Source organism: Nicotiana tabacum, chromosome 18 (assembly GCF_000715075.1).
Source record: "Nicotiana tabacum cultivar K326 chromosome 18, ASM71507v2, whole genome shotgun sequence".
Lineage (NCBI taxonomy): Eukaryota > Viridiplantae > Streptophyta > Magnoliopsida > Solanales > Solanaceae > Nicotiana > Nicotiana tabacum.
In genome coordinates, this window is record NC_134097.1 from 215,877 (window position 1) to 225,801 (window position 9,925).

Here is a 9,925-nt window from a genome sequence, read left to right on the forward strand (position 1 = left end):
AATTTTACTTCATTTGAATTTTGGGTGTGAGGGTGACTTTCCTTAGCACTAAGTCCCCGATTTTTAAATATCGAAGATTGGTTCTTCGATTATAATACCTTTCAATCTGCTGCTTTTGGGTGGCTAATCGGACAAGAGCTGCTTCTCGTTTTTCGTCCATTAATTCTAGGCTCGTCTTCATCGTCTCTTATTTGATTCATTTGCTGCATATCGAAACCCGATGATGGGTTCTCCGACCTCAACCGGGATAAGAGCTTCGGCGCCATAAACCAACGAGAATGGTGTTGCTCTGATACTCGATTTCGATGATGTGCAGTATGCCCATAGGACTTCAGGTAGTATTTCTCTCCATTTTCCTTTAGCGTTGGTTAATATTTTCTTAAGATTTTGGATTATGGTTTTGTTGGTCGATTCGTCTTGTCCGTTCCCGCTGGGATGATAAGGTGTCGATAGGATCCTTTTGATTTTGTGGTCTTCGAGAAATTTGGTTACTTTTCTTCTGATAAATTATTTTCCATTATCACATATAATAACGGATGACATCCCGAACCGACATATGATGTGGTACCAAATGAAGTCTATCACCTCCTTTTCTCTGACTTTCTCGAAAGCCTGTGCTTCAACCCATTTAGAGAAATAATCAGTTATAAACAAAATAAACTGAGCCTTACATGGGGCCGATGGGAGGGGGCTGACGATGTCCATTCCCCATTTCATGAAAGTCCAAGGAGATAGGACCGAGTGGAGAAGTTCCCCAGGTCGATGAATCATGGGCGCATGTATTTGGCATTTGTCGCATTTTCGAACGAACTCCCTGGCATCTTTGTCCATATCGATCCAATAATATCCTGCTCTGATTATTTTTTGGACTAATGAATCAACACTGGAATGATTCCCACAAGTGCCCTCGTGAATCTCACATAGGATGTAGTCGGTATCTCCCGGTCCCAAACATATTGCTTGTGGACCATCGAACATCCTTCTGAACAGCGTTCCATCATTGGATAAGGTGAACCGTGCAGCTTTTGTGCGTAGAGCTCTCGATTCCTTTGGATCCGATGGAAGTTTACCGTTCTTGAAGTATTCTATATATTTGTTTCTCCAATACCAGGTTAGACTTGTGGAGTTTATCTCGACATGACCTTCTTTGATTACCGATTTCATGAGTTGTACGATAGTCTTCGAGTTGAGTTCGTCATCCTCGACCGAAGAACCTAAGTTTGCAAGAGCGTCAGCCTCACTGTTCTATTCTCGAAGCACATGTTGCAAAGTCCATTCCTTAAATCGATGTAGAGTCACTTGTAATTAATCCAAGTACCTCTGCATTCGATCTTCTCGGACTTCGAAAGTCCTGTTGACTTGATTTACCATGAGGAGGGAATCATATTTAGCCTCCACGACCTCGGCTCCCAAGCTTTTAGCTAGTTTGAGACCTACAATCGCAACCTAATATTCAACCTCATTATTAGTCAGTTTTGTAGTTTTAATAGACTGTCTAACTTCATTACCTGTGGGCGAGTTTAGTACGATGCCTAGTCCGGACCCCTTTGCGTTCGAGGCTCGGTCCATAAAGAGGGTCCAGATTCCCGAAGAGGTATCCAATTTTATCAGTAATTCCTTTTCAATTTCGGGTACCAAGGCCGGCATGAAGTTAGTCACGAAGTCCGCTAAGATCTGAGATTTGATAGCAGTTCGAGGTCGGTACTCGATGTCGTACCCGCCGATCTCTATGGCCTATTTGGCCAATCGGCCTAAAAGCTCGGGCTTGTGTAGAATATTTCGTAGAGGATAAGTTGTCACAACATGTATCGGATGGCACTGGTAATATGGTTTTAGTTTCCTAGAGGCACTTATTAAAGCAAGTGCTAATTTTTCTAAGTGTGGATATCTAGTTTCGGCCTTACCTAAAGTTTGACTTATATAATAAATAGGGAATTGCGTACCTCATTCTTCTCGAACTAGGACTCCACTTACCGCTATCTCCGAAACATCTAGATACAGGTAGAGTTGTTTGTCTACCTTTGGGGTATGAAGCAATGGAGGGCTTGATAAATACCGTTTTAGCTCTTCCAAAGCCTGCCGACATTCCGTAATCCATGCAAAATTGCTTTTCTTTTTAAGGAGAGAGAAAAATCGGTGGCTCCTATCCGAGGATCTCGAAATGAATCGTCCTAGGGCGGCTATCCGCCCCGTTAGCCTTTGCACGATCTTTACATTATCTACCAATGTGATGTCCTCGATTGCTTTTATTTTATAGGGGTTAATCTCGATTCCTCGATTGGACACCATGAAGCCGAGAAACTTGCCCGAGCCAACCCCGAAAGCACATTTTTCGGGATTGAGCTTCATATTGTACTTCCTTAGTATGTCGAAAGTTTTTTGCAAATGCTTTAAATGGTCTTTTGCTCGTAGGGATTTAACTAACATGCCATCAATATAAACTTCCATTATTTTTCCTATTTGTTTTTCAAATATTCTGTTTACTAGGCGTTGATAGGTTGCACCAGCATTTTTTAGGCCGAATGACATTACGTTATAACAGTAAGTCCCGTACTTAGTGATAAATGAGGTCTTTTCCTGATCCTGCGGGTTCATCTGTATTTGGTTATACCCGGAATAGGCATCAAGAAAGCTGAGAGTCTCATGGTCGGCAGTGGAATCGTTCATACGATCGATATTAGGCAAAGGAAAAGAATTCTTAGGGCATGCTTTAGTCAGGTCTTTATAATCTGTACACATTCTAAGCATGTTCCCCTTTTTAGGGGCTTCCACCACATTTTCCATCCATTCGGGGTACTTTACTTCCCGAATATACCCTATTTTAAGAAGTTTGGTTACCTCGTCTTTGATGAAGGCGTGTTTGACCTCGAACTCGGGCCTTCTTTTTTGTTTTACCGGGTGGAACTTTGGGTACAAGCTTAGCTTATACGTGGTGATTCCCGATGGGATCCCTGTCATATCAAGATGGGACCAAGCGAAATAGTCTATGTTAGCTATAAGAAATTAAATAAACTTTTTCCTGAGCTCGGGATCTAACCCCGTTCCCAGGTATACCTTTTGTTCGGGCAGATATTCGAATAGTATGACTTTCTCCAGTTCTTCGACCATAGATTGAGTAGCGTCGGAATCATCGGGGACCACGAAGGATCTAGGGATCCCATGTTCTTCATCTTCGTCAGTCTTCCGATTCTCTAATTGGGTCGGAGCTGACGTTTGTGATTACTATTTGGTATTCCGTTCCTCCTTCGAACCTGATCCTTTTGCCGATGATAGTGAAGATATCGGAGTTTCTTCTTCGACGGAAAACATTTATCTTGCGGTCGGTTATTCTCTGTAAACTATTTTGACTCCCTCCGATGTTGGGAATTTCAGAACCTGGTGGAGGGTCGAAGGTACAACTCTCATATTGTGGATCCACGGCCTTCCAAAAAGGGAGTTGTACCTCATATCGCCTTCAATTACGTGAAACTTCATTTCTTGGATGGTTCCGGCCATATTTATTGGCAGAATTATCTCGCCTTAGGTAGTTTCACATGTCATATTGAATCCGTTTAGAACCAAGGTTACAGGTACGACCTGGTCCTGCAGGCCGAGCTACTCTACGACTTTCGATCTAATAATGTTAGCCGAGCTACCTGGATCAATTAACACACGTTTAACTTTAGTTTTATTCATAAGTACATATATTACTAGTGTGTCGTTATGAGGTTGCATGACTCCTTCTGCATCTTCATCATTAAAGGAAAGTGTTCCTATGGGTGCGTAATCCTAAGTTCAAGATCGTTTTTCTCTTATAACCGACATCTTAGTGTGTTTAAGCACCGGCACCTGAGGGGTATCGATCCCACTGATGATCATGTGGATGGTGTGTTGTGGCTCTTCTTGTTCGTTTCGTCTATTGAAATCCTTGTTTTTGAAATGATTTTTGGCCCGGTCATTTAAAAATTCTCGAAGGTGCCCTTTATTGAATAACCGGGCTACCTCCTCTCTTAGTTGCCTGCAATCCTCCGTTTTGTGGCCATGAGTGCCATGATATTCACACATTTGATTGGAATTCCTCTAGGCAGGGTCGGTCTGCATAGGTCAAGGCCATTTAGTATCTTTGATGTGTCCGATAGCTTATATGATAGCAGATGCATCGATGCTGAAGTTATACTCCGACAACCGAAGTGCTTCCTTAGGTACAATATGCCTGTCGAGCCCACTCCTGTTCATCAGCCCCCAAGATCCTTGGCCTCAATCATTTCTCTTTTCGCCTCGTACAGGGTTGCGTGAAGGTTCGCTACCCCTACGATCTCTGTTATACGACCAGTATCGATCTTTGTTTGACTTTGGTACTCGGTCGATACCCCTTTTAATATCGGAACCATAACCCAACTGGTCGTCTTCGACTCTTATTTTGGATTGATACCGATTGTGCACATCGGCCCAAGTAATAGCTGGGTACTCACTCAGGTTATGCTTCGGTTGCCGTGAAGCCATCGAGCTTCGTTCGTTCAGACCTTAAGTGAAAGCTTGAACAACCCAATCGTCTGTGACTAGTGGTAGATCCATTCGCTCCATTTGGAAACGTGATACGAATTCTCTTAGCATCTCGTTATCCTTTTATCTTACCTTCAATAGGTCTGACTTCCTGGTCTCGACCTTTATGGCCCCAGCATGTGCTTTTATGAAAGAATCTGCAAGCATAGCAAAAGAATCAATAGAGTTAGACGGTAAATTATGATACCATATCATTGCTCCCCTTTGATGGCACATGTGTAAGAGGTGACATGTTCGTTGTCGGTCGTTCCATTCTATTTAGCAATCTCGGGCATGCGAAACTTCTTAGGGATTGGTTTAGGATCCGCGCTCGGGGGGAAAGGCTTTTGTATGAAGATTTTGGAATCCAAGCCCTTAAATATCGGTGGTGCCCCCAGGATCTGACCAACCGTGGAGTTATATGTTTCCATTTTTTTGTCGTTTGCCTCGATCCTCCTTTCTCTTGAATCTGTTCGTTTTGTCAGTTCTTCGAACATCATAATAATTTCGGGATTAGTCCCCGATTCTTGCTCATTTGACCTTACTATAGTTGGCCCCGTTTTGTGGGTGACTTCTTGGGGATTATTGGGCTCGAGTCTGGTCGGTGCCTAGGTTTAGCTCAGCAATTGGGATATTGCTACTTGTTGAGCTTGCAACATTTCGAAGATCATACACAAGCTGATTCCGTTTTCCTCAGCATTTTGGGTATTTTGAGCTGCAGACCATGTTCCACCATGAATGTTGTTTTCAAGGTCAGAACATTGGTTTGCCTCGATGGCCGCATGTGCATTGACGTCTATTGGCTCTTCGAACCGAGCTCCAATAGGATCGACGAGTGGCCTTCCACCCCTGGGGGTTAAGTTGTTGTTCTCATCTTGAAGGCCAACTTCGTTGTCGATAAGTAGGGCCATTAATTGAAAATTCGTCGTTTTCAACCTGAAATCAAAGATACTTCTAAGAGTAAGTATAAAATGGTGTGTTTTGTAGAGATTAATACCAAACAACCGCTGTTATCCTTAGCCCCACGGTGGGTGCCAAACTGTTTACCTGAAAAACGGATAGAGTTGAATTTGTATGTAGTTCTAAGGGTACATGGTATAACTTGACACAAATCGTAAAAGTAAGTAGAATTATCGAATATTGACTGTAAAGAATGAAATACAAACCAAGTTGAATGGAAAATGATTTATGGATAAGCTAGATGAATCAATGTATAAAGCTCAAGAGGATAATCTCCCAAAATGAGAGTGTCTCAATAGTATCTGAGTTATATTGTATGAATGCCTTGATGATTCTCCCCTTTATAGAAATAATAGACATCCTTCTTATAGTGGAGGCATCCTACTTTGGATATAATTATAAATACATAGTAGGGAACCCATGATAGATTAGTTTTTCCCTGATTCCCGTCGAGATTCTCTCCCTTCGTGCGGTTGTAACGACTTTTGTCCCTTGGCTCGATCTTGATCGGACTCGATATTGACTTGAGCTCGATATTGATTCGGGGCCCGGTATTGATTTGGGCTTGGTATTGGTCGGTCTCTGGATCTTAAGCTCGATAACCCTGCTTCATATCATAGCTCGATATTGGCTCGAGCTCGACAATGGCTTCGATCTCGGAATGGGATTGGTTCTTAAAACACGAGCTCGGTGACCTAGCATCAGATCTCATCATGATAATATGAAAACGTTCCTCGGTCCACTATGTTTCAATCTTGACTAATCATATGAAGGTCGAAACCGATTTAACCAAATAATCAAGCATGAGAAAAATTTCCACAACTCGCCGTTTGCCAGGATTTTCAACGCATAAAAGAAAACACACTTCAACAAAACAAATAGATTAAAACAACCTAGATTTTCCATATTAAAATATAAAAAATTTCGAACTTCCCTTTCTCAGCGAACTGATAAAAGCAAACTTACTATCAGAGATACTTATGTTATGTCACACGCACTGTACATAAGTACAGGAACATATGATTTTACACATAATGCTTATACCAAATTAAGTTATTTGATCTTATCGGTTAAAAAACAATGTGTACGGGTAAAATCGGGTGTAAGGTCTACCCCGATTCTCCGGTGAAAAAACAAAAGAAGGGCACAGATGCACAAGATTGTAATCGAGGTTAAAAACCCTTCGTATCGAGATCGAGGTAGAGTGAGCAATATGCCCGCCATCTGGTATGATAAAGCGACGCACTCCGGGCCAAGAATGAGTTCTAAAACCTCAGGAAACACGGTAAACGGTTACGCACGACAGATATAGGGTCGTGATATCGCACCCAACCAGATATCACGACACGGATCTCGCTCAATGTTGGTTATGAATCAGTAATTAACGAGAAAGGAAGATTTTTACCTTTTTTAGACATATACTAGGGATGAAACTCTCCTACTATATAAAAGGGAAGTTTTTCTTTTGTAACACACACTGTAACGCTCAAACCAAAGCAATACAAGTTTATTTTCTGCCTTTTAGCTACTGATAAAGTTCTTGTTCACTTATCTTGTTCTTCATTCATGAACCGAGGGTCCGATCGAGGACTAATTCAATATAGGTTCAGGCCTGGCCATAACATTATAATTGGTTTGATCGTTTATTTTGTCTTTAATTCGTTTATCTGACATTCTTAATTATTTGTGTTGAATCAAACCATATATCCTTAAAATCGCGTACAAATTTAATTGTTATCCAATTTTAGGGTAAACAGTTTGGTGCCCACCGTGGGGCTAAGGAGAATAGTGGTGATTTGATACGAGTCTACATAACACACCCTATTTTACGCTTGTACTTTGAAGTCTTAATTTTAGGTCAGCCCAAAAATGTCAAACTCATAGTCTGCCCACTTGAACGTTGACGTCGAGTCTGGCCATCATGGAAAAAATAATAATTTGGTGCCCAGCAACTATGTGCCTCCTATTGACCTCAACGGTGACACAGTTGTCGAGTCGGTTGATGCTAACTTACAGGTGGCCATCGACGTCAATTTTCCAACTGATTTCGAAAACAGTGTTCGCGGGGGACCCCGACCAATAGCTTGGGAAGCGCCCGAAAGTGACGGTGATGGGGTAAGCCTACCGCTAATCTTAAAAATGTGGCGGGATCAACATGAAGCAATAGTGCAACTGCAGAATCAAAGCCACATCCCCAACAGGGTCGAGCCCGAACAATCCCGGGAAAGCACCCAAAGAAACAAACAAATCACCGAGAGACCGAGCGAAGTCGAGCCTGGGGTCAATCCCGAGGTAATAAAAATGCTTGAAGCATTAACGGATAGGGTGGAGTCATGTGAGAAGAAAATTGAAGCTAATGACGAGAAGGTGGAAACATACAATTCCAGGGTCGATCAGATCCCTGGAGCATCCCCAATATTGTAGGGGCCGGATTCTAAGAAATTTATCCATAAGCATTTCCCTCTGAGCGCGACACCAAAGACGATCCCAAAGATGTTTCATATACCCGATATTCCCAAATATAATGGGACCACGGATCCAAACGAGCTTGTGACCTCCTATACGTGCGCAATCAAGGGGAACGATTTGGAAGACGATGAAATCGAATCGGTGTTATTGAAGAAGTTTGGGGAGGCTTTGTCCAATGAAGCAATGATATGGTATCACAGCTTGCTCCCAAATTCCATTGACTCATTTGATATGCTTGCAGATGCTTTCGTAAAAGCCCATGCCGGGGCCATCAAAGTTGAACCAGAAAGTTAGACCTTTTCAAGGTCAAACAGAGGGACAACGAGATACTCAATGAGTTCATGTCAAGGTTCCAGATGGAACAGATGGACCTGCCTCCGATTGCAGATAATTGGGCTGTTCAAGCATTATCTCAGGGGATTAACCCCCGAAGTTCCTTGGTCTCTCAATATCTAAAACAAAATTTGATAGAGTATCCGACTACGACCTAGGACGACGTCCACAACAGGTACCAGTCAAAGATTAGGGTCGAGTATGGGTGTTTAACGGGCGGGCTGGGACGGGCGGTACACAAAAAAATAGCTCATTCATTTAACGTTCCGGGCTGTTAGCGGGTTGTACTTTTTTGGGGTTTTTTTATCCGTTCAGATTCGGGATTAGCGGGCTGGACCGGGCCGTGCAATATATATATTTTTAAGTAAATGTTTTTTTTCTTATTCAATATTATTGATACTTAAGTGTTTGCAAACTTTTAAGGCTTAGAATTAAATTTTGAAGTTTAAAGTTTTAAATTTGAAATTTGAATTTTACAATTTTAAAATTAAAATTTGAATTTTACAATTTTAAAATTGAAATTTGAAAGTAAGTGGCTACAAAAAATTATTTAATTAGACCAATATGCACTATTTTAGGATCAAGATCCGAAAACTTTCATTTGATATTTTTATTGAATAATATATAGTACTTCAAATTAAGTTGCAAGTTCTTTTTTGATTTTGTTATTTTTGAATTTGCAAATTAAAAGTTTACAACAATTATAAAAAAGAAGAAGAAAGAAATAGTACATCACATGCTTTGCATCATTTTTGTAAGTTTATCCATGTCAACATGAGGTTCTTGGTTTCCAGCATTGGTTGAATCAGAACCATAAACCATTATATCTCCAATTTCTTGGTCCTCCGCTTCATCTACCTCGTCACGCCCTTGATTTCGACGTTCTGATCTTATCCAATCTCTGAAGCATACTAGAATTTCCAAAGCGTTGCTGCCCAATAAATGATGGGTATCTCCTAGTTGCTGCCTTACTTGGCTAAATACGCTCTCTGATAGGACTGTTGAAATTGGCACATTTAGCACGTCTCGAGCCATGGCCGAAAGAACGGAAAATTGATTTGAATTTCTCCTTCACCAATCCAGTGGTAAAAATTCCTTTGTGCGGGGATCTGTTGACTTTTGCAAGTAGAATTGAAGTTCATCAGTATTCTTGCTACTGGTTTGTTGATGCTCACCTAGTTTAGACCAAATCAAATAATCTTCAACACCATCATTATCATCCAAAGCACTGGTCCCAGATGTTGAAACTGAACTTGAAGGAATATTTGCATCTACAATAGAAGAAGCATCAACAGTATTAGAATAATAATTATATAATATTTCTAAATGTTTGTGTAGATCAGAAATACAAGTGTCAATATTAAGAGTTTCAGTTGGTCCAATATCTATATAAGAATATAAAGCACTAATTAATTGGCGACAAGTGGCCATTTTGATAGAAGGGTTTAAAATAGCACCAATTAGGTAAATAGGGGGAATTGATTAGAAATAATTTTTAAACTTATCTAGCATAGATTCAACAACAGAAGTATATCCTTCTTTCTTCTTCAAATTATGTAGTAAAAGAGAAATTTCAGCAATATGAACTAAACCATTTGCAATAGTAGGATAATAAGCTCTAGAAAACTCAAGTGTAGACACA